Raw genomic sequence first — 19,938 nt, forward strand, 5'->3', positions numbered from 1 at the left:
TAAATGATTAACTGACAAAATTGAATGAAAATGGTGAATGGGGCAACAAAAAAGCTAAACAAAGAAGTCAGATCTACAATTTGTGGCGAAATTGCCCCAAATACAAAAATGTCAACATCCAAGACCTTACGATATAAACTAAGGATGTGCATCTCCATCACTGAGGACGATGCGATACACATCTCGATGCACTGCCAACGATCCAATACATTAAAAGATAGATAAAAGCAACTACTAATGCTATACGATACGGTTCACCCCCATTGCGATGCAGTGCGATTCGATACGATGCGAAAGAATAGGATGCTATGCAATTGAATACAGTACATAATGATTAATTTCTTTGTCAGACAGCAAATCATAAATTAACTAAAAAGTGAAAGTTTTACTTACATTTACATTTAGTCATTTAGCAGACGCTCTTATCCAGAGCGACTTACAGTAAGTACAGGGACATTCCCCCGAGGCAAGTAGGGTGAAGTGCCTTGCCCAAGGACACAACGTCAGTTGGCATGACCGGGAATCGAACTGGCAACCTTCGGATTACTAACCCGACTCCCTCACCGCTCAGCCAACTGACTACTTGAGTCTCAGTGTTAATTTCGTAGACGAAAATTTTTCGTTAACGACCTTTTTCCCCATGACTAAGACGAAAACCGATCTTTTAAAATAAAAACTATGACTAAATATATTCTAACTTTTGTTAACGGAACGAGACGAAAATGTTGGTTGACGAAGTCACAATACTTTTTTTTCCCTAAATTTGCATGCACCTAACATCATTGGTTGAATGTTGCCGGGTCCTGTATCCATACTCCACGCCCTCCCTGACATGCGAAGTGAAGCCCTAATGACTGGTTCAACATTGTATGATGGCTCAAGGACAAGGTCAAGTGTCTGGACGGAAAAAAAGAATGGATATTTGGACACACTTCAAATATATTGTGACGGAAAAGAAAACCCAATGCACCGTGATAACTGGAGATGAATCATGCGGTTTTAAAATCAGTGGGAAAAACATGACGAACCTCAAAAGGCATCTGAAAACCCACCATCCTGAAGTTCATGCCACGGTAAGTTCGCTAGTAACTCTCAATGATAGCTAGCTAATATTAGCTAGTTATAAGCATATATTAGCTAACGTTAAGTCAATTTCAAAAGGGGCAGTCGAGTGTATAGGATGTCAACTTGGATAGCTAGCTAATAATTATCGATTGAAGCCTCCTGTTAGCCTTGGCAAATGATTGACAATTTATTTAGATAGCTAACCATGAGTTAGCATAGCTAACTTAAATTAGCTATCGATAACTAGCTTACATACAAACTCCTCGTGCTCGCTCTTACTCTAGCGTTCCCAGCATACATTAGGCTACATACAACATATCATTAGAGTGCCAAAACTACATTGTAACAACTAGGAGATCTGTATATATCCTAGAGACTAATTGTATTCACAAACTTTTCACCTAGATCCCAGACACAACAAGGCCGGAAAGACCAGAAAAATCATCTATTCAAGCGTTGTTCTCCTCACCATTCAAGTATAAAGCCGACTCAGCCAAACAACAAAGCAAAGAAGAGGCTATTGCCCAGTGGATTGGACGCACTGGCCTATCTGCCCATTCAAATGATGCTGACCATTGATAAGAGTTTGAGAGTTCCCAAGAAAGCAAAAATAAAAAATTTAATTGATAAACTTTACAATGCCGAAAGGCCGAAATTTAAAGACAGACTCGTCACAGCGCGCAAAATCACAATTGGGCTGGACATATGGACAAAAAAAGGGCTCACAGCAGCATTCCTTGCCATTAGTGCATGCTACTATTGCACTCAGCAAAACTACGGTGGCCCTGAAGTGCAAAACACAACGGCGAATAGGAAAACACAACGGCAAATAGGAAAACACAACGGCAAATAGGAAAACACAACGGCAAATAGTAAAACACAACGGCATTAACTTCTGACGGAAAAGGTAGGGCCTATCTAGCAGAAGACGGACCCTCCTGATTGGACAGACGGACTGTCTGTCTTTAAACAGGAAGGAGCGGTGAAAAACATGAACAGCATCTGTTTGAATGGTTTTCGACAGACAGCAGCACCATCTCGATTTACTGACATTTTCGGTATACTAACACATAATATCAATTGGTTACTGGTGTGTTGCATCATGTATATGTCTCATACTTTATTAACATTCATGTATTACATGATTAACCTATAATAATAGGCAGCCATATTGTGAAGCAGAGCTAGAAATGGCTATGCTAGCTGCGTACTGTAGCCTAATGATTTAGGACTATTGTTCTACTGAACATTTAACTTTCGACTGTTGAAGTAAATGGGACTTGTTAAACATTTTTTTTATTCATCAGCCCACTTACAATTTACCACGTTAACAACATATGTCATGTTCTGTGTACTTATATGTTATGCCAGGTTGCTTTGCTTCTTGTCCTAAGAATTTCCGTGCCCAGTCGGACCCTGTGTTGTTCTGTGCACCTGACAATAAAAGACTTTAACTTGAACATTTATATTTGTAGTAGCCTACTTGATGCAAGTTGAATCTAATCTAGATAGCAATCACACCAGCAACTGCTCAATTTAAGACAAGAAAGGAGTTTGGTAAATAGAACAGAATATACAAGGCAACCAATTGCATTCATTAAAACATTTTATTGTACAATATGTCCAGTGAGAGGGTCATTGTTTTTAGTGAGTGGACCTGAAATGTCTGCCGAGCGTTGAGAGCTAGCTGGACGATAGGAACCCTTAATCTGCAATTCATTGTTGCTAGCTCTAATCACTAACTACGCTAATAAGACAAGACTAACTTTGTATGCCAACGAACACCAATAACTAGAACTAATTTGACAAACGTGACTTCAAGTGCTTATACTCATCCTGATGTTGTGATTGGTTGACAACATATCAACGATCACGTCGTATGTATGCCTTGCATCAAAATCATTCTTAAAAATAGCAAAAGTATCTTCGAGGGATTCATGTTTTCAAAATAGGCGTTCTACTTCCTGTTAAAAGACAGACAGTCCGTCTGTCTAATCAGGAGGGTCCGTCCTCTGCTAGATAGGCCCTACCTTTTCCTGTTTTCCTATTTGCCGTTGTGTTTTGTACTTCAGGGCCACCGTACAAAACACATACTGCTGAGGCTTGAGCAGATCTCCCACCCACACACTGCAGTGTATAAAAACATGTGTTGACCGATGCACAGAGGACTGGGGAATTTCAAAAGAAAAGAAACGAAAGATGATGATGAGCCCAGCTCTGAGGATGAAGAAGTCCAGAACAGTGATGAAGAGGAGGGTGATGAAGAGCAAAGGTAAATTATTTTTGTTTGTAGCCGTTTTAGTAGTAGGCTAGAAAATGTCTGTCATTGAGCTATGTTTGGTTATTAATTCTATGGTGTTATGATGATGTGTGTTAATACATTGTATATTGTGATTGCATTGTGTTGTTCATGGCAATTTCATTTCCCTTGGATGATTAATAAACTGCCTGTCTTCTCTCTGTTTGTCTGTCTGTCTTATCTATCTAGGTACGGAGGCATAAAGAGGACACCCTGCGTTGTACATACGCTGCAACTCGTGGTGAACATGACCCAGAAGGAACAAAGTGTAAAACGACTCATTGACAAAGTAGGAGGACTTGTCAGGCACAGTTGCAGCACAACTTCATGAACACCTCAAATAACCTATTTGAAAAGTTTCAGTCTGGTTTCTGCCCTGGCCATAGCACAGAAACAGCCTTGGTCAGGGTCACCAAGGACCTCCTGATGGTAGCAGATACTGCTTCCCCATCTGGCCTAGTATGCATTCTACGTCCACTGCAATGGCCATTGTTTAAACCTTGTTATTGTGGACTGTATTAAAAATGTCCATGAAGCTGGATGCTTTTTCTCTTTGCTTGAGAAAATGTATGTATTTATGTCCGGCTCATATGTCCACACAAAGTGGCTTGATGTACAAAAACAAATGTTCAGTGATGCACCAAGGGAGCTACTAAGACTTAGTGACACTAGACGGGCCTGCCGCTTCTTGGTGTTTTGAAACCTCATGGATAGATTGCCAGCTGTTATAAGAGTGCTGAGGAAAAAAAAAAAAGTGAGTGAGAATTTCAGATGAGGTTAACCCTGATAGAGCTACAGACGTAAGAGGGCTTCTCTCCAAAATTGAATTGTATTTCATAGGGCTACTTGTTGTATTTAGAAAGGTCCTTGGTGATATAAAAGAGATTATCTGACATGCTCCAGTCACCAAAACTTGACCTCACCAAAGCAGTGGATCTTAATGAAGCCATTAAATAAACCTTTGTGGAGTATCGCAATATAATTAGATGAAAACTTCAATGAGCTGTGGGATACAGTAATTGGGTGTGCTTTGCCTTCGGCAAGGGCACAACCTTTGTTCTCTGACATATATATTATTATTATTTTTATTTCTTTTTGCCCCCCTAAAACTCAGTCAATATTTGGCCTACATAGACAACCTAGGTGTCAAAAGTTTTGTCTTGGTAGCAATTGAGTTGCTTCTATTGGGATTTACGTTCCGTTGCATGGTTTAGGCTCAAGTTAAGTTTTTGTGGTGAAAAGTGAAGCTAACGGTGGCTAATTTGCTAGCCACAGTCACTGACGTTACTAACGTTACTAACGTCACGAAAACACGCGTGACTACCTTTGGCAGAACATTCGTTTCGCATCTGTTAACTTGGGGGATAGCTAGGCTAACTATAGCTACTGCAAGGCAGCTGCAGAAACGTCACCAGAAAAGAGGCCAGGGTGATAACTATTTACTCATTTTACTTTGTGATGTGAAACACAATTGTGAAATGTAATGTACAATATTAGCTGATATTATTAAGGAAGTAGGCCCACATCTACTTTCGGAAATGGTAGTCTACTATTTCACTGAAGCATTAGCATGACATTAGCCTCTGTTGCCCGGGCAACACATACTACAGTTGTCTATGATGCATCTGTTTTCAATCGTTAAAATAAACATTCCTCACAAATAAATTTTCGTTGTAGGATTTATTGTGACATTACAAGTAAACGATTTGTTGGTGAAATTATCATTACCTGTGGTTTCAAACCAGTGTTGCTCACTGCAATGCTGTAGCCTACGCGAGACACTACAAAAACATCTACACAGCTGTTTAGGAAGTCAAACGGCGACAGAACATGTTCGGCACTCCCCATACTTAAATCAAAAGTCTTTCAATAGGTGAAACTATCTGACTACTAACCTGAACTTCATTGCCACAGCCTAAACTTTGTCAATCTGTTCATAATAATAATTAATTTCAGCCTAAACCGTACAACGGAACGTTACATCGAATTCAACGCAATCGCTACCAAGACGAACACAGCAGTAGTTTAGTAGGCATACTGTACTGTAGTAGTACAATTTACTAGGGCAGCTTCTCCACACAGGGCTATATCGCATTTTGCGTTGTTACTGACAATGATCGCTACCAGTGAGCTTTTAATGAATGAGCGATTTTCCACTAAATAAATGTCAAGCTTATTTACGTTTTTGGGGGCATATTTTCAGTTAGCAGATGGTACTGTTTCCATTAGTTACGGTACGCGATTCTATCTTCTACTGCGATTCCATCTTCTACTGCCGGTAACGTCGTAGAATAATCTTCAAATGGGGTTATTTATTAATGAATGAATGCAATATGAGTAGGCTAAATGCCTGAAAATATCACGAGAAGGTAAAACTTAAAAGGACATTTAAGTCATAGAGATTAGGTCAATTTTTACACCGGCCTGCCATATTTCTTCGTTTTGATTCAGCTATGAGGCTGCCTCTTGCAGGGGAAATGAGAAGATCATATTTCATTCTACACTTCACTCGTATTTTGAGTTGTAAATGAGCAGCAAAAAAAATATGCTTTTAAATCTATGTAATCTTTATAAATAATAAGTAGGCCCTATGCATTTTTATATAAAATATACAGAAATATCAGTTGTAAAAATGTCATTATAAAACGGACCCCTGTGCAACCTACGCAAGCAAGCACACCCTACAATTTCCCCAGAAATTGTACCCTCTCTAGTTGAAATATGTGATAATTGCAATATTCCCACAGTCATCAAACCAAGAAGGTCCCAACAGACAACAAGCCGACTCCAACATAGTGTTGTCACATCCACACTCGGACAGCGAGCTCCACCTAACAGCAAAGAGAGCTTTTGAGTAAACACATTCTTTCCCATCATTGACGCCATACTTGTTTAGATGAAGAAACGTTTCTCTAAGTTCAACTGCAACATAATGATTGTCATTCAGGCACTAAATCCATCAAGCAGCAACTTCCTGAAAGAAGAAATGGTCTTGTTACTGGCAGAGGCATATGGATCTGATCTCCAAGACCTGAAGAGTGAGCTACATCAAACTAAACGAGTTCTTGAACAGAATATGGCAAGGGTAAAGACAATCCTGCTGATCTGATTGGATTCTTCTTGTTCTTGGAGCCGTTCAAGGTGTTCAGTGAGCTTTTTCGTTTATGCAAAATAGCTGTTGTTTTACCAGTCTGTAGTGCTGGGTGTGAGCGCAGCTTCTCAACATTAAAACTAGTAAAAAAAATCACTTGCGCTCAACAATGGAGGAGGGACGGTTAAGTAACTTAGCTCTTCTGAGTATTGAGAGCCAGCATGCAAAAGCACTGGACTTGGACAAATTTGTTAAAGGTCCCATGACACGCTGTTTTTGGATGCTTTTATATACCGTATTTTTCAGAAATAAAACGCGATTTATAACCCGATTTTACTTTTTTTCTGTGTTGCGGTTTATATTTCGAAGCAGCTTATAGAATGCTTTTATAACACAACAACAGTAGAAACACTTTTTGTGAATGCTATTTAACCCGTTAAGGAATAGCGTTGCACATGTGATCGTTCGCATGCGGGTCTCACAGGGTAACGTATATATGCGTAGCCGAAGGCCGTCATCATAATACATATTTAAATCTGGTCAAAATGTCCCCCCCAATATATTGATATAAAAATATAAATGTGCTACGCTACGACAGGCAACCACACACGCTGTCTGAAATTATCATTAAAAAAAATAAATTGCCCCCCCCAATGCGGCTTATTTTCCGAAAAATACAGTAGGCCTTAGTGGTCCCCTAATAATGTACCTTTAGTCCCTTTCCCAAAATGCAGCCTTGGTGCAGAATTACAGCCACTACGAGTAGTCCCACAATGAGCTTTCCTTAAGACGTGCCATTTCTGTGTCTGTAGCTTTAAATGCTATGAGGAGGAGAGAGGCGGGGCTAACTGCCATGCTTCGGTCGTTTGCAAGCCATGTTGTTTTTCAAGGAAAAAACAATATCGCGTTCGCAGGTCGTAGCTCATTTTCTCATTGGCAGGCAAAGCAGAGAAAGGGGAGGTAACCTTTCCTCTTATGACGGCATAAGAGGAACATTTTCAAATCAGAGCGTTTCAGCTTTAATTTTCTCAAAGGCGGAGAAGAATACCCAGGGCTTGGTTTACACCTATCAACATTTCTAGCCACTGGGGGACCAAAGGCAGGCTAGGGAAACTTATATTAATGTTAAATAACCTCCTAAAGTGTAATTTTCATTTCATGGGATTTTTAAACGTTTTGCTGAACAGCATAACAGCAACCGCCGACTTATTTTGTTTTGAAACTTGAACTTTGACCATGTAAGATTTACAAATCAGTTGAGATAAAACTGTTAATCTATGCTACTTTTAAATACATTCTACATACCTCTTTTGATTAATTTCATTAACACTGTTTTTTGTCTTGAAACTTGTCCTTTGACAATTGTAAGATTTACAAATGAGTTGAGTTAAAACTGTTAATGTATGCTACTTTTAATTTAATTACACTTTTTTTGTCAATGTGAACTTCCACATCAGTGGAAAAGTGCCATTCTGCCACACTAAATTGCCTAAATTAATGTAAAAACAAACTATATTAATATTGACCAGATGTTTTTAGTTAAATGTGGAGAAATCTTCAGGCTCTTATTTCATGGATATTTGAGGAAAACAGGCCCCTGTATGAAAATACAGCTCCGGAAAATATTAAGAGACCACTTAATCTGGTTTTTCTATTGATAGTTATGTGTTTGGTTGAACTGAAAATGTGTCTTTTACTACATTACCTACTGACAACATTTCTCCAAAATTCTAAATGGTCATTTATTGCATAATGACAAAACTAACAAAACTAATGAGTGATTCTTAGGAAGAGTTCAGAAATCAATATTTGGTGGAATAATAAATAAATAAAATCTGTTAGTTTAAAAAAGTAATGTATTCTACATTTACATGCATTCAACATACAGTTCCATTTTAGATTAACTATATTACACTTATGTAAATAATAAATCTAATTAACAACATCCAACCAGTAATTGTTTAATCTTGATCCTATTTGTGTGTCTTTTAGTGTACATCATCCATTCTTTTGCAGATGCTGTAGCTGCATAAGGCATGAATCTATTCAAACAGTCAATTAATCAAAGGCATAAAGGTCAACTCTGTTTTCAATACTCTCAAATCTTTTCATGTTTGCCAGCCTGGTCTCCCACCTTGTTTAGGCCATGACATATTTTAGGCTGTCTTATCGTATGATGTTGCAATGTACTTGAAGTATTTCATTAAGAAGCATTATTGGCTTCAAGTACAAAGGAAGTGATACTCTCTCACAAAGCCATGTGCAGTACATTCTGAGGTGCCGAAGCTTTCAGGGCAAGCCATTCAGAATTGGAATTTCTTAAGGCTGCTTCCTGTATTAAATGGGTGACAAAGTGCAAAATCCAGAAGATGATGTGTGGCAGTTAACTCTCCAGCTTAAGGCCAGGTACTACAGGCAAAAACCCAGATTTTTGTTCAGTTTGTCAATTTGGGTATTTTTGGTTCTATAACCAGTAAACTTTCATAACATGCCATAATTATTGCCACAAACCCTTTTTATTTATTTTTTATTATGATTTTATACAACCTTTGCCAAGTAAACAAAACCTTACATCATGGTCTGTTACCATATTTTATTGTAATTTGTCTCAGCAAGTTAATAAATAACCTAAATGAATTGTATATTGTTGGCAAGATTATTCTCTCAAGCGTATGGCTAGCCAAATCATGTATTGCTATTTACTTTTTTTTCATGGCAGTGAGGGGGGAACACAGCGATAGAGAGAACCCATTCTAACATTTCTAAATGTTTAACGCCGATTTTCTCAAAATTACATCTAGCACACGTGTCAAGCTAGGCAACTCTTGGCTCATAATAGGTAAAGCCACACAATTTTACATACTGCTTTGTATTTGGAATATCAAGACATGTTCAGAAGGACTTTCAAATATATATTTTGTCAATCTCATTATATGTGGCATTATATACAAAAAATAGTTTTTTAGCACTTGTCAAGTGCATTTCAACAGAATTAACTGAAAAAACATTCTTTTGACAAAAGCCTCTGAATAATTCTAAATAACTAGTTATTGCTCCCATTAAAAGAAACCCAGAAATTCCGACTTCATCTATGATATCGATGTAATTTTTTACGTAGTAATTAGCGCATATTTAATGACAACACGTCATTTGCATAATTGAATGGGGTGGGAACTAAAAGTCACAATACAAAAATATCTTATATTTGTGGGGATATTCATCTGTTACAAGTTTCATTCTGATAGAAAAACAGGAATTGATTTTTCCTATTCACCTGTAGTACCTCCCCTTAAAGATATTGTTTGTGCGCAAATAATTTCATCAGCACAGGTAGCATAGCCTATCTTGACATTCAAATAGGGATGGGACGTATGGCACTGACGCATCGACGCTTGTGTCGCAAAACCAATACGCACAGTTTTGAAAAAGTGTTTTGGAGCTTGTATCAAATTACGATAACCACGTGATAGATGACGTTCAATGCTTCAAACGTCACAAACTGGTTCGAAGTTTTGCCGCTCTTCTGAACCAGAGCCATAGAGGGAACGAAGCCACCGCTTCTTGTTAAAGACAAGAGGGAGTCAGTTGGCTGAGCGGTGAGGGAGTCGGGCTAGTAATCCGAAGGTTGCCAGTTCGATTCCCGGTCATGCAAACTGACGTTGTGTCCTTGGGCAAGGCACTTCACCCTACTTGCCTCGGGGGAATGTCCCTGTACTTACTGTAAGTCGCTCTGGATAAGAGTGTCTGCTAAATGACTAAATGTAAATGTAAATGTAAAGACAAATCACACATTGCCAGAGAAGCAGCACCAGGCATCGCTCGAGTTTCTTCCATCGGTCTTCATTTAGCCAAATCCGTATTGTAATAATTATAAATCCATGCACTTGAGTGTTGTGTTATTTTATTGAAATGAAACGTAACATGATAGGACTATGTAGGTCTATACAGTGCCCAGAAAACTGAAAATGTTGGTGATTCGTCAACATTGTCAACAGTAATAATAATAATAATTAGTAATAATAAAGTCCCCCCAGTTCACAATAGGCCTACATATCACAATTGTTAAGAATAACAGCAAATCTGTGTAATGTAGTTTAATTGATATAAAGACCGTATCGTATAAAGACTGTCGACCCGCATTGACAAGTAACAGCTTTTTCGGTGTTGTAGCTGGTTAAAGCGATGTTCGACGACGTACTGTTAAAGCGAGTCTGGATATCCGAGTTCTCGCCCCAGTGCAGGGCACCTCGGAAGATATTCTTTAACTTTTATTGTGAGACAATTACACAATTCTAGCGGCCTGCAGATGTATCAGAACATTGTATGTGTGAGCACTGATATCAGATCAAAGGAGACAACCACTACGCCTCATTCAGCCAGTTTAAACGGCTGCTAGATGACGCTGTTCATTTTCAATGCGCCGATAGTTTGGCTCTTTGGGCCGGCACAATCCGGAAGTAACCACCAAAGCTTCACAAGGCATCGTTCGCCCATCCCTACATTCAAATCCAAGGATATTTGGAATCAAGAAAGTCTTTATTTCCTGAGAGTCCACTAAAACTAGTGGTGGGCATAGATTAATTTTTTTAATCTACATCTCACTGTAATCTTGGCGTTAATCTAGATTAAAATGGCTCATTTGAATTCCGCCGAAGGCATTCAGAATATGTGTGCTACTGGGTTTCTCAAGCCAGGTGGCGCATTAGACCAGGAGCTCATCTCCTGTTTCCAAAATGCATCACAAACTGCTTGAGAAAGCTGTTCTACTATGATAATTGGTGATGAAAATAAATTATGTTCAATAAGATGTACTTGTGTTTATTAACTGTTTATTAGATTAGTTAGCTTGGCTGATAGAGCTGGTTGCACTCAAGCATCGTAGTTTGACAACGACTCTTCCCCTGCGCTACATCAGTGCTTGGACCGGCATCTTCCGCATTAGCTAAGGGATGCTTTGCGTTTAGGTGGTATTTGAGACTGGAAGAACTCCTACAGTGAACTAATTCCGCATAGCACAAGGTGCAAACAACCTTAGTCATGTCGAGGTTTCCATTGGGAAGCTTCTTAAAAATCAATTTTCCCTGAAGCAAACCAGGCGGATTCATAGCTGCATCCATGTTAGCAAGTCACGTTTGATGTGATCATTTCATACACAAGGCCAACACACAGGTTCGAAGACTCGTTCTCACCCCCTACAGTGCAATTCGGCTAGGTATACATCCGCGCTAAAATATCAAGGTGAAAGTCATCATAGCTTGCATAGTATAGACCCAGCTCCCAACCCAACTTTGAGACTAGATTAACAGCAATATTTTTTTTATCGCCGATAAGTCGCAGCGCGTTAACGCGCGTTAACGCCAATAACGGCCAACCACTAACTAAAACCAAAACATAATTTCTTACGGCACTATCCTGCACGCATTTTTAAATGTGGTCCTCTGATTAGATTATGGACGATGTGTTTCTAAAGTAAACACAGCCATTTTAAAAGATGTGCCAGACATTTGAAAAACATCTGCCTAACTTTATCCGAAAGACATCAGATGTTTCAGGAAAATCTTTCAGCTTGGCCAGGATGCAGTCATATTCTACAAGTCAAAGACAGTTTCACTTTTTACCCCAACCTTTACAGTGACACAAAAATGCAGTGAGAGTTTCGCGTTTCAGAAATCAATACAAGTGTATCCACAAACAGTGTATAAAGGTACATCATTTCCAGTGTCAAAATTATGAGTTGATTGAGTTTGGAGAACTTCTCATTATTGGGTGTGCTTTGCCTTCGGCAAGGGCACAACCTTTGTTCTCTCACATATATATTATTGGGTGTGCTTTGCCTTCGGCAAGGGCACAACCTTTGTTCTCTCACATATATATTATTATTCTTTTTATTATTCTTTTTGCCCCCCTAAAACTCAGTCAATATTTGTCCTACATAGACAAAGTTGGTGTCAAACGTTTCGTCTTGGTAGCGATTGAGTTGCTTCTATTGGAATTTACGTTCCGTTGCATGGTTTAGGCTGAAGTTAAGTTTTTGTGGCGAAAAGTGAAGCTAACGGTGGCTAATTTGCTAGCCACAGTCACTGACGTTACTAACGTCACTACGTCACGAAAACCCGCGTGACTACCTTTGGCAGAACATTCGTTTCCATCTGTTAACTTGGGGGATAGCTAGGCTAACTATAGCTTTACTGCAAGGCAGCTGCAGAAACGCCACAAGAAAAGAGGCCAGGGTGATAACTATTTACTCATTTTACTTTGTGATATGACACACAATTGTGATGTGTAATGTACAATATAAGCTGATATTATTAAGGAAGTACATCTACTTTCGGAAACAGTAGTCTACTATTTCACTGAAGTATTAGCATCATGACATTAGCCTGTGTTGCCCGGGCAACACATACTACAGTGGTCTATTATATATCTGTTTTCAATCGTTAAAATAAACATTCCTCACATATACATTTTCGTTGTATGATTTATTCTGACATTAGTAAACGATTTGTTGGTGAAATTACCTGTGGTTTCAAACCAGTGTAGCTCACTGCAACGCTGTAGCCTACTGTACCCGAGACACTAGTGTGAGTAGCTAACAAAAACTCCTCAGCTGTTTAAGTCAAACGGCAACAGAACATGTTCGGCACTCCCCTTACTCAAAAGTCTTTCAGTAGGGAAACTATCTGACTACTAACCTGAACTTCATTGCCACAGCCTAAACTTTGTCAATCTGTTCATGAAAATAATTAATTTCAGCCTAAACCGTACAACGGAACGTTAAATCGAATTCAACCAACGCAATCGCTAACAAGACGAACACAGCAGTAGTCTAGTACTGTACTGTAGTAGTAAAATTTACCGGGGCAGCTTCTCCACACAGGGCTATATCGCATTTTGCGTTGTTACTGACAATGATCGCTACCAGTGAGCTTTTTATGAATGAGCGATTTTCCACTAAATAAATGTCAAGCTTATTTACGTTTTTGGGGGCATATTTTCAGTTAGCAGATGGTACTGTTTGAATCGCGATTCTATCTTCTGCCGGTAAAGTCGTAGAATAATCTTCAAAGGGGGTTCTTTATTAATGAATGAATGCAATATGAGTAGGCTAAATGCCTGAAAATATCACGAGAAGGGACAACTTAAAAGGACGTTTAAGTCATAGAGATTAGGTCCATTTTAACACCGGTCTGCCAAATGTATTCATTTTGATTCAGCCTGTCAGCTGCCTCTTGCAGGGGAAATGAGAAGACATCATATTTCATTCTACACTTCACTCGTATTTTGAGTTGTAAATGAGCAGCAAAAAAAAGATGCTTTTAAATCTATGTAATCTTTATAAATAATAAGTAGGCCCGATGCATTTTTATATAAAATATACAGACCCCTGTGCAACCGACGCAAGCAAGCACACCCTACAATTTCCCCAGAAATTGTATCCTCTCTAGTTTACATTGATGCATTTAGCAGACGCTTTTATCCAAAGCGACTTCCAAGAGAGAGCTTTACAAAAGAGCATAGGTCACTGATCATAACAACGAGATAGCCCCAAACATTGCGAGCAGCCAAAACATGAAGCATACATTGTGGAAAACCAAATAAGTGCCAAAGGGAAGAACCATAAGAGCATGCAGTTAAACAAGTTACACTTGAACAACATGAAACTCCCCACAAGAGTGAAAGAGTGTACCTGTAGAAAAAACTAACCGTAAAATATTTCACAGCGAGTACAATAATTTGAAACCGTTACAACTAACCAACAAGAGCAACAAGTCTCTCAATACGAGTCATTGTGATCCTGGAGGAAACTAACATCAGGTCCAGCCAAGAATTCCTAAGTGCTCCGTTGTACTCTGTTGTAATTTTAATTCAAAAGTATGCTGCTGTGTATTTTGTGAAATACATAAAGCTAACCATCATCCTGAATACCATCTGTACTCTGTGACAAAACAAAGCACCAAGTTGCAATGTCTTCACATTACCGAGTTGGTAGATTTGTATCCACACTTTCATACATTGTCGACATGCATCAAGTCATTCCGCTGAAACACAGTGTGTTAATTCTTAACCACGGTGATGTAAAAATCATACCAAAAATGATCATGTATGCTTAGTAAAAATGATAACATATGATTAGAAAGTAACTTTCATAAAAAAAAAAAAAAAAGATGTACAGACGTAAGAGTTCAATATTCACACACAATATACTCAAAAGAAGAGACTTAAGTTTTACTTCACTAAAGGGCTTACCATTTGATTCCAGATATGACTGAGTTGGAGAGAAAATTTCTATGCATCGCCATCACTAAGGTCTTCCCTGACCTTCCAGAGGTGACAAGGACATTTTAGAAAAGACCTTGCAATCCCTTGGCGTGGAGACATACGATGATTTCAAGTTCATTGAGGAAGCTGATTTGCTGTCGGTGTTGAAGCCAATTCAAGCCCGAAAGGTCCTTGCTGCTTGGAAGCTGAGATGTAAGTCATGTATTGCAACCAGTGCCCAAAGTTGCCAGCCTTTAACATCTTAAAGGTTGGAAATATAAAAACATTAACTTGTTTTAATGATAATGATTCCTTTTGTGTGTTTTTGCAGGCCAGACTCCTGAAACCAGCAGCTCATCTGTCAATGCCTCTCCAGGACCTGCCACAACCTTGCAGTCTCTTTCACCCAGAAGTTCACAATCAACCTCTTCCAACAGTCCCCATAGCACTTGTCCAGAGTGGGTTGATACCTTTTTGATACCATGGGATAAGTTCCCAGAGGAATTGATGCAGTCACTGGAGAGAGGAAAACGACCAAGTCCAAGAGAGATGGTCAGGCTTGTGGTTTGTGAGATGCAAAAAGGTTCTTGCCCATTTAAAACAGAACAAAGAGCAGCAATTCAGGATACTTATGGATGCATTTAACTGGGATGTAAAATTCCTGCCACTTGGAGAGACCCCAGAGAGCCAGCAGGAAAAGAAAGTCCTGTCCTGCTTTAATGAGAACGAAAATGCTGTGTTCTGTTATGTCGAGGACACCTGTCTGGCAGCGGAAGTACAGATGGACAAAGTGCCTTTGACTCCCACCATTGTTGTGTGGGGTAAGTTTAAAAAAAAATGGTGTATTTGTATACACAACGTCACAAATAGATTCTTGTCGCACAATGTTTTTTTGGGTTATTGTAATACATGTTTTTATAATTTTGGCAGTAGGAAAATTATTTGTCCTCTTTCACTTTCAATGAAATGATCATCAATCTGTCATATGCTCTATATTGTATTGTTTGTAAACAAAGTACACATTACAAATTTGTATGTTGAGAAGTTACATGTTTTTGTTCACTGCTTTGAGGATAATAAATAAAAGATTTAAAAGGCAAGGTATTAATGGTTTTTCAAGTCTTTCAGTACAGTATCTTTTAAAGCATATCTTGCTTTTTAGTATTTAGATGCCTAATCTGTTTACAGTGCATTATGTTTTTGTTACATTCCTGTTTAAAGTCAAAGGTGGCGCAGTTTAAATAAAATGATCAAATATAAATGTTTAATGTGCCTGCAATGAGTAGAAACAGTTTCTGCTTTTACTCAGCAATTCTTTTTTAAATAACAGTGTGGTTGTGCTAAATCAGCAGAAAAGAGATGTTGGATTTACTGGTTTAAAAATGTGTTATACTAACATGTTCAGATTTCGACTGAAGATGTTCAAATTGTTTATGTAATCTTCACAGAATTATTTTGGCAACCGCAGCCACCAGATTCTTTCTGTAAGAACAACAGGATTGTTTTGTTTAACTATACATACAGCTTCTGTATTTCCTAAAGTAAACCATGTCATTTTTACAGGATTTTGTTGTTATAATTTATACCAAATTACTCTGGCAACCCAGCTACCAGAATGTTTTTGTAAGAAAAACTGGATTGTTTCGTTTATATATACATACAGCTTCTGTATTTCCTACAGTAAACCAAGGTAATTTTTATTATTTTTATTTTTTATTATTTACATATACTTAAACCGTCTGTTTTTCTTACAGTAAATCACCATAAATGTATCAGCATTATTTTTCTGTAATTTATAAAAAAATATTCTGGCAACACAGCTGCCAGAATCTTTTTGTAAAAAAAATGTTTTACAGTTCAATTTCCTCAAATCAAGAAAGGAAGAGGATTTTGACTTCAACGCTTGCATTAGTTAAACATTTGAAGGGCTGTATCCATATCTTACAATATATTACAACTAACAGTCAGCCAGCCCATCTTGTGATGTAAAATGGGCATTTTCTGCACACTAGGGCAGTGTCAACCTTTTTTGAGCTACAGCACATTTTTTACATTGGAAAAATCTTGCGGCACACCACCGACCAAAAATTTTACAAAATGACACTGTAGAATAATACAGTATATATATAATTGGGTGTGCTCAAGCCTTCAGTGAGTACAACCATTGTTCTCTCTCATATATATTTATTATTATTTATTTTCCCACCCCTAAAAAAACTTTTGAGTGTCTTGTATTCACGCAAACGTTCCGTTTGACGGTTTAGGCTTGAATTTAAAAAAAGTGCCTTGTGTGTACAAAGGGAACTCAGTGCTAACGTCACAACGTCATCACACGTTAGCAACGATGCAGGTTCTTTTTTTTTCTAGTAAGACAGCGTTATCAGCGAGCCCTCAGCATTAGTACCCTAACTAAAAGTCTAGGAAAGTTGAGGCTACTTGGTTCCCCTTCGTTTTGGTGAGCAGTCTCACGAGCCCTACTCACCCGGCGTCATCGAGCCGACCAGCTAAATACCTATTTAGCACTAGCGTTGCTACCTGCATGAACTCCTAGATTCAGACCTTGCCCCTGTAAATAGTAGAGCTAGCTAACTACTACACTTCTTCTGTGTGGGAATCGCAGGAGCTAACCAGTCGAAGTGCGTACAAAAATACAAGGGCACACCCCACAGTTTTCTATAAGAAGGAACGAGACAATGGAATATTCTTTGTAGATATTAATAAATGTTTATTTTTTTAATACTAATTAAGTGAAATTTGATCATTTCTCACGGCACACCTGACGATCTCTCCCGGCACTCTAGTGTGCCGCGGCACAGTGGTTGGGAATCAGTGCACTACGGAATAAAATGGCCATTAGATGGCACTGCTTGTTGTTTTATGATGAGAACTAAAACATTCAAAATTATTTTATGTATACATAGACCCAAGCTCACGCGTGTTCCTCTCTGATCATTTTCCAGGCTCATAATTGAGACCATGGCACTTCTCTTCAGCCTGACTGGCATTTGATTTACATTTGCAAACATTCCAGGAAAGAGACACAGTCCAGTTAAATTGTTTTGCTGCTCAAAAAGCTAACACAGCTCAAACATGAACATATCTTTCACTTCTTCAGTAGATCAGACATACAGGTGCATTCAATTGTACTGTTTGATCCCTGCTGACATGTGTGAAGACAAATAAGGGATGGGCTCTGCATTCCAGCACACCTGCACATTGTTGACATGACAGAGGCACAGCAGTGGAGAACAGTTCTCCACTGTCAAGCTACAATTTGGCATTTGAATAAAACAAGAAATGGCCACTAAATAAAATGTCCCGACTTTTGTAGTGCTAGTGAATCAGTAGCATCCAGAAACAGCATAAAAAAGATTTTCCACGTCTTTTCCCATCAGCCTGATCATTTGGTAGAAAGATAAATTATATCTGGCAGTTCTAAGCTGTTAAATGGTCAGCTGTGCATAATGTATATTTTCTTAGACTTGACATCATCATTTTAGTCTATATGCAGGGAACTGCATGATAGATCTAAAAATATGAATGAGTTGGAAGACATTTCACAAACCTTTGGATTAAACAAAACTATGGAATACTACAGCCCCAGTCATTAGACTGAATCTGCCTTTTTGTAGTTCATTTTGTTATTGATCAATCAAGTTTAGTTACATAAACATGTGGACAGCAACTGAGCACTATAGTCTTTTATGACTTTACAATACTTTTCTCTAACTGTATGAACTGCATTAGGTCATTAAACCACAGAAAAACATTGGGTGGATGTTTAGAATCTGCCTTTTTAACCAAAAAATGAATATACCTTAAGTCAAAAGTTAATTGCAGATTTAGTTACATAAACTCTGCAGACTCTTTGAATATATTGAGTAGAAGATTGTCAGTAGGTGACAATAGCCTGAAACCGAAATGTTCAAGTTAAAATACCTTTCAGTCTTGTAAAAGCACTGCCCTATAAAAAAATAATTCTCAAAGAAAATAAAAATAAACACCTCAAGGTAATGGCTGCATAATTTTGTACCGTTTCATAAGTATGCATGTGCATTTATTTGAGTTGATAAAGCCGAGAGCGAAACTTCTAATATGGGTGTTGAGACATGCAGTTCTCTCTCCTTTGTGTTTGCACATGCGGTACGTTTACGAAAATTGGCGACATGGGCAGACAACAATCCATAGCCGTTTCAGTGAAAGTTGTATTGTAAATCCAATTCTAATACAATAAACACCTACGACAACAGATATGTACTATTTAATTTGTATTTATTGGAAGAACATTTTACTTAACAACATAATAAACAAAGCGTGCGTGTGGGCGCTCATCAGTGTCTACCAGGTTACACCCTCTAGGAAATGTCTCATACGGCTGCTTTTACTTTTTTCTTGTTGTCGTTTACGGTTAAAGAAAACGGTAGGCCATAATTGTAAGCTGTTTTTGACGACTTGCTACAAAGATTGCCAGTTTTCATATTTATTAGCTTAGCTTACTCAATAACTGCCTGCTAAGTAATGTACACGACACGATCCACCCATACGAAAACAAGCACGGCTTTATTTAAATAATTACTATTATTAGAGATTGAGAGGGGACTTACCAAAATAAATTCTTCTGTAGTACCATGGAAGGTTGGCGAGTAGAAGTGCAAGTGAAGTTCAGCGGAGATCCTTCCAATTTATCAGCCAAGGGACTAGTGGAAATTTCCACCATGTGATGGCTACTCTTAAGGCATCATGTTTCACTACGAGGACACTCGTGTCAACGCAGTGATGAGTCGATTGGCTACGTTGCAATGGAGTTGACAGCAAATAAAATAAACATGCTTAGCAAGACGTGGCTACTTATACTTAAATATATTGACCTATTTTATAGGGCAACGTTGGGGCTAGGTTTGTTTTCAAATGTGGGTGGGATATATTTTTGTAATAACTGAGGATATGCAGTTACATATAATTATTTTATTAAAAAGTGGGAGGGACAAATTTGCCATTTAGAAAAAGGTATATGTCCCACCTATTTATAATCAAACCTATGCCCCTGGGGTAACCAAACATTTAATTATCAATGCAGTAATTATTTCTGTGCATTTATGTGTCTGTCTGTGGCATGATTATCTTGAGATACGAGCACTATATGAAGTTAAAGTTTGCCTGGGGTATTTATCATGACCCACGGACGTGCAGTGAAGCTTCTGAAATTGTTTGGACGAGCGGTTCA

The 19,938-nt window shown here is 38.3% G+C and overlaps 1 protein-coding gene across 1 annotated transcript in view; it reads right to left on the reverse strand.

The window, feature by feature from the left end:
• Positions 1–19,442, reverse strand: part of slc38a4 (solute carrier family 38 member 4) — a 105,144-nt gene extending 85,702 nt beyond the window's left edge. The window contains exon 1 of the mRNA XM_067255067.1: positions 19,319–19,442. The gene's annotated coding sequence lies outside the window, so the exon portion shown is untranslated. The remainder of the gene's footprint in view (positions 1–19,318) is intronic.
• Between the last annotated feature and the right edge of the window lie 496 nt (positions 19,443–19,938).

This window comes from Osmerus mordax, chromosome 17 (genome assembly GCF_038355195.1).
Source record: "Osmerus mordax isolate fOsmMor3 chromosome 17, fOsmMor3.pri, whole genome shotgun sequence".
NCBI lineage: Eukaryota > Metazoa > Chordata > Actinopteri > Osmeriformes > Osmeridae > Osmerus > Osmerus mordax.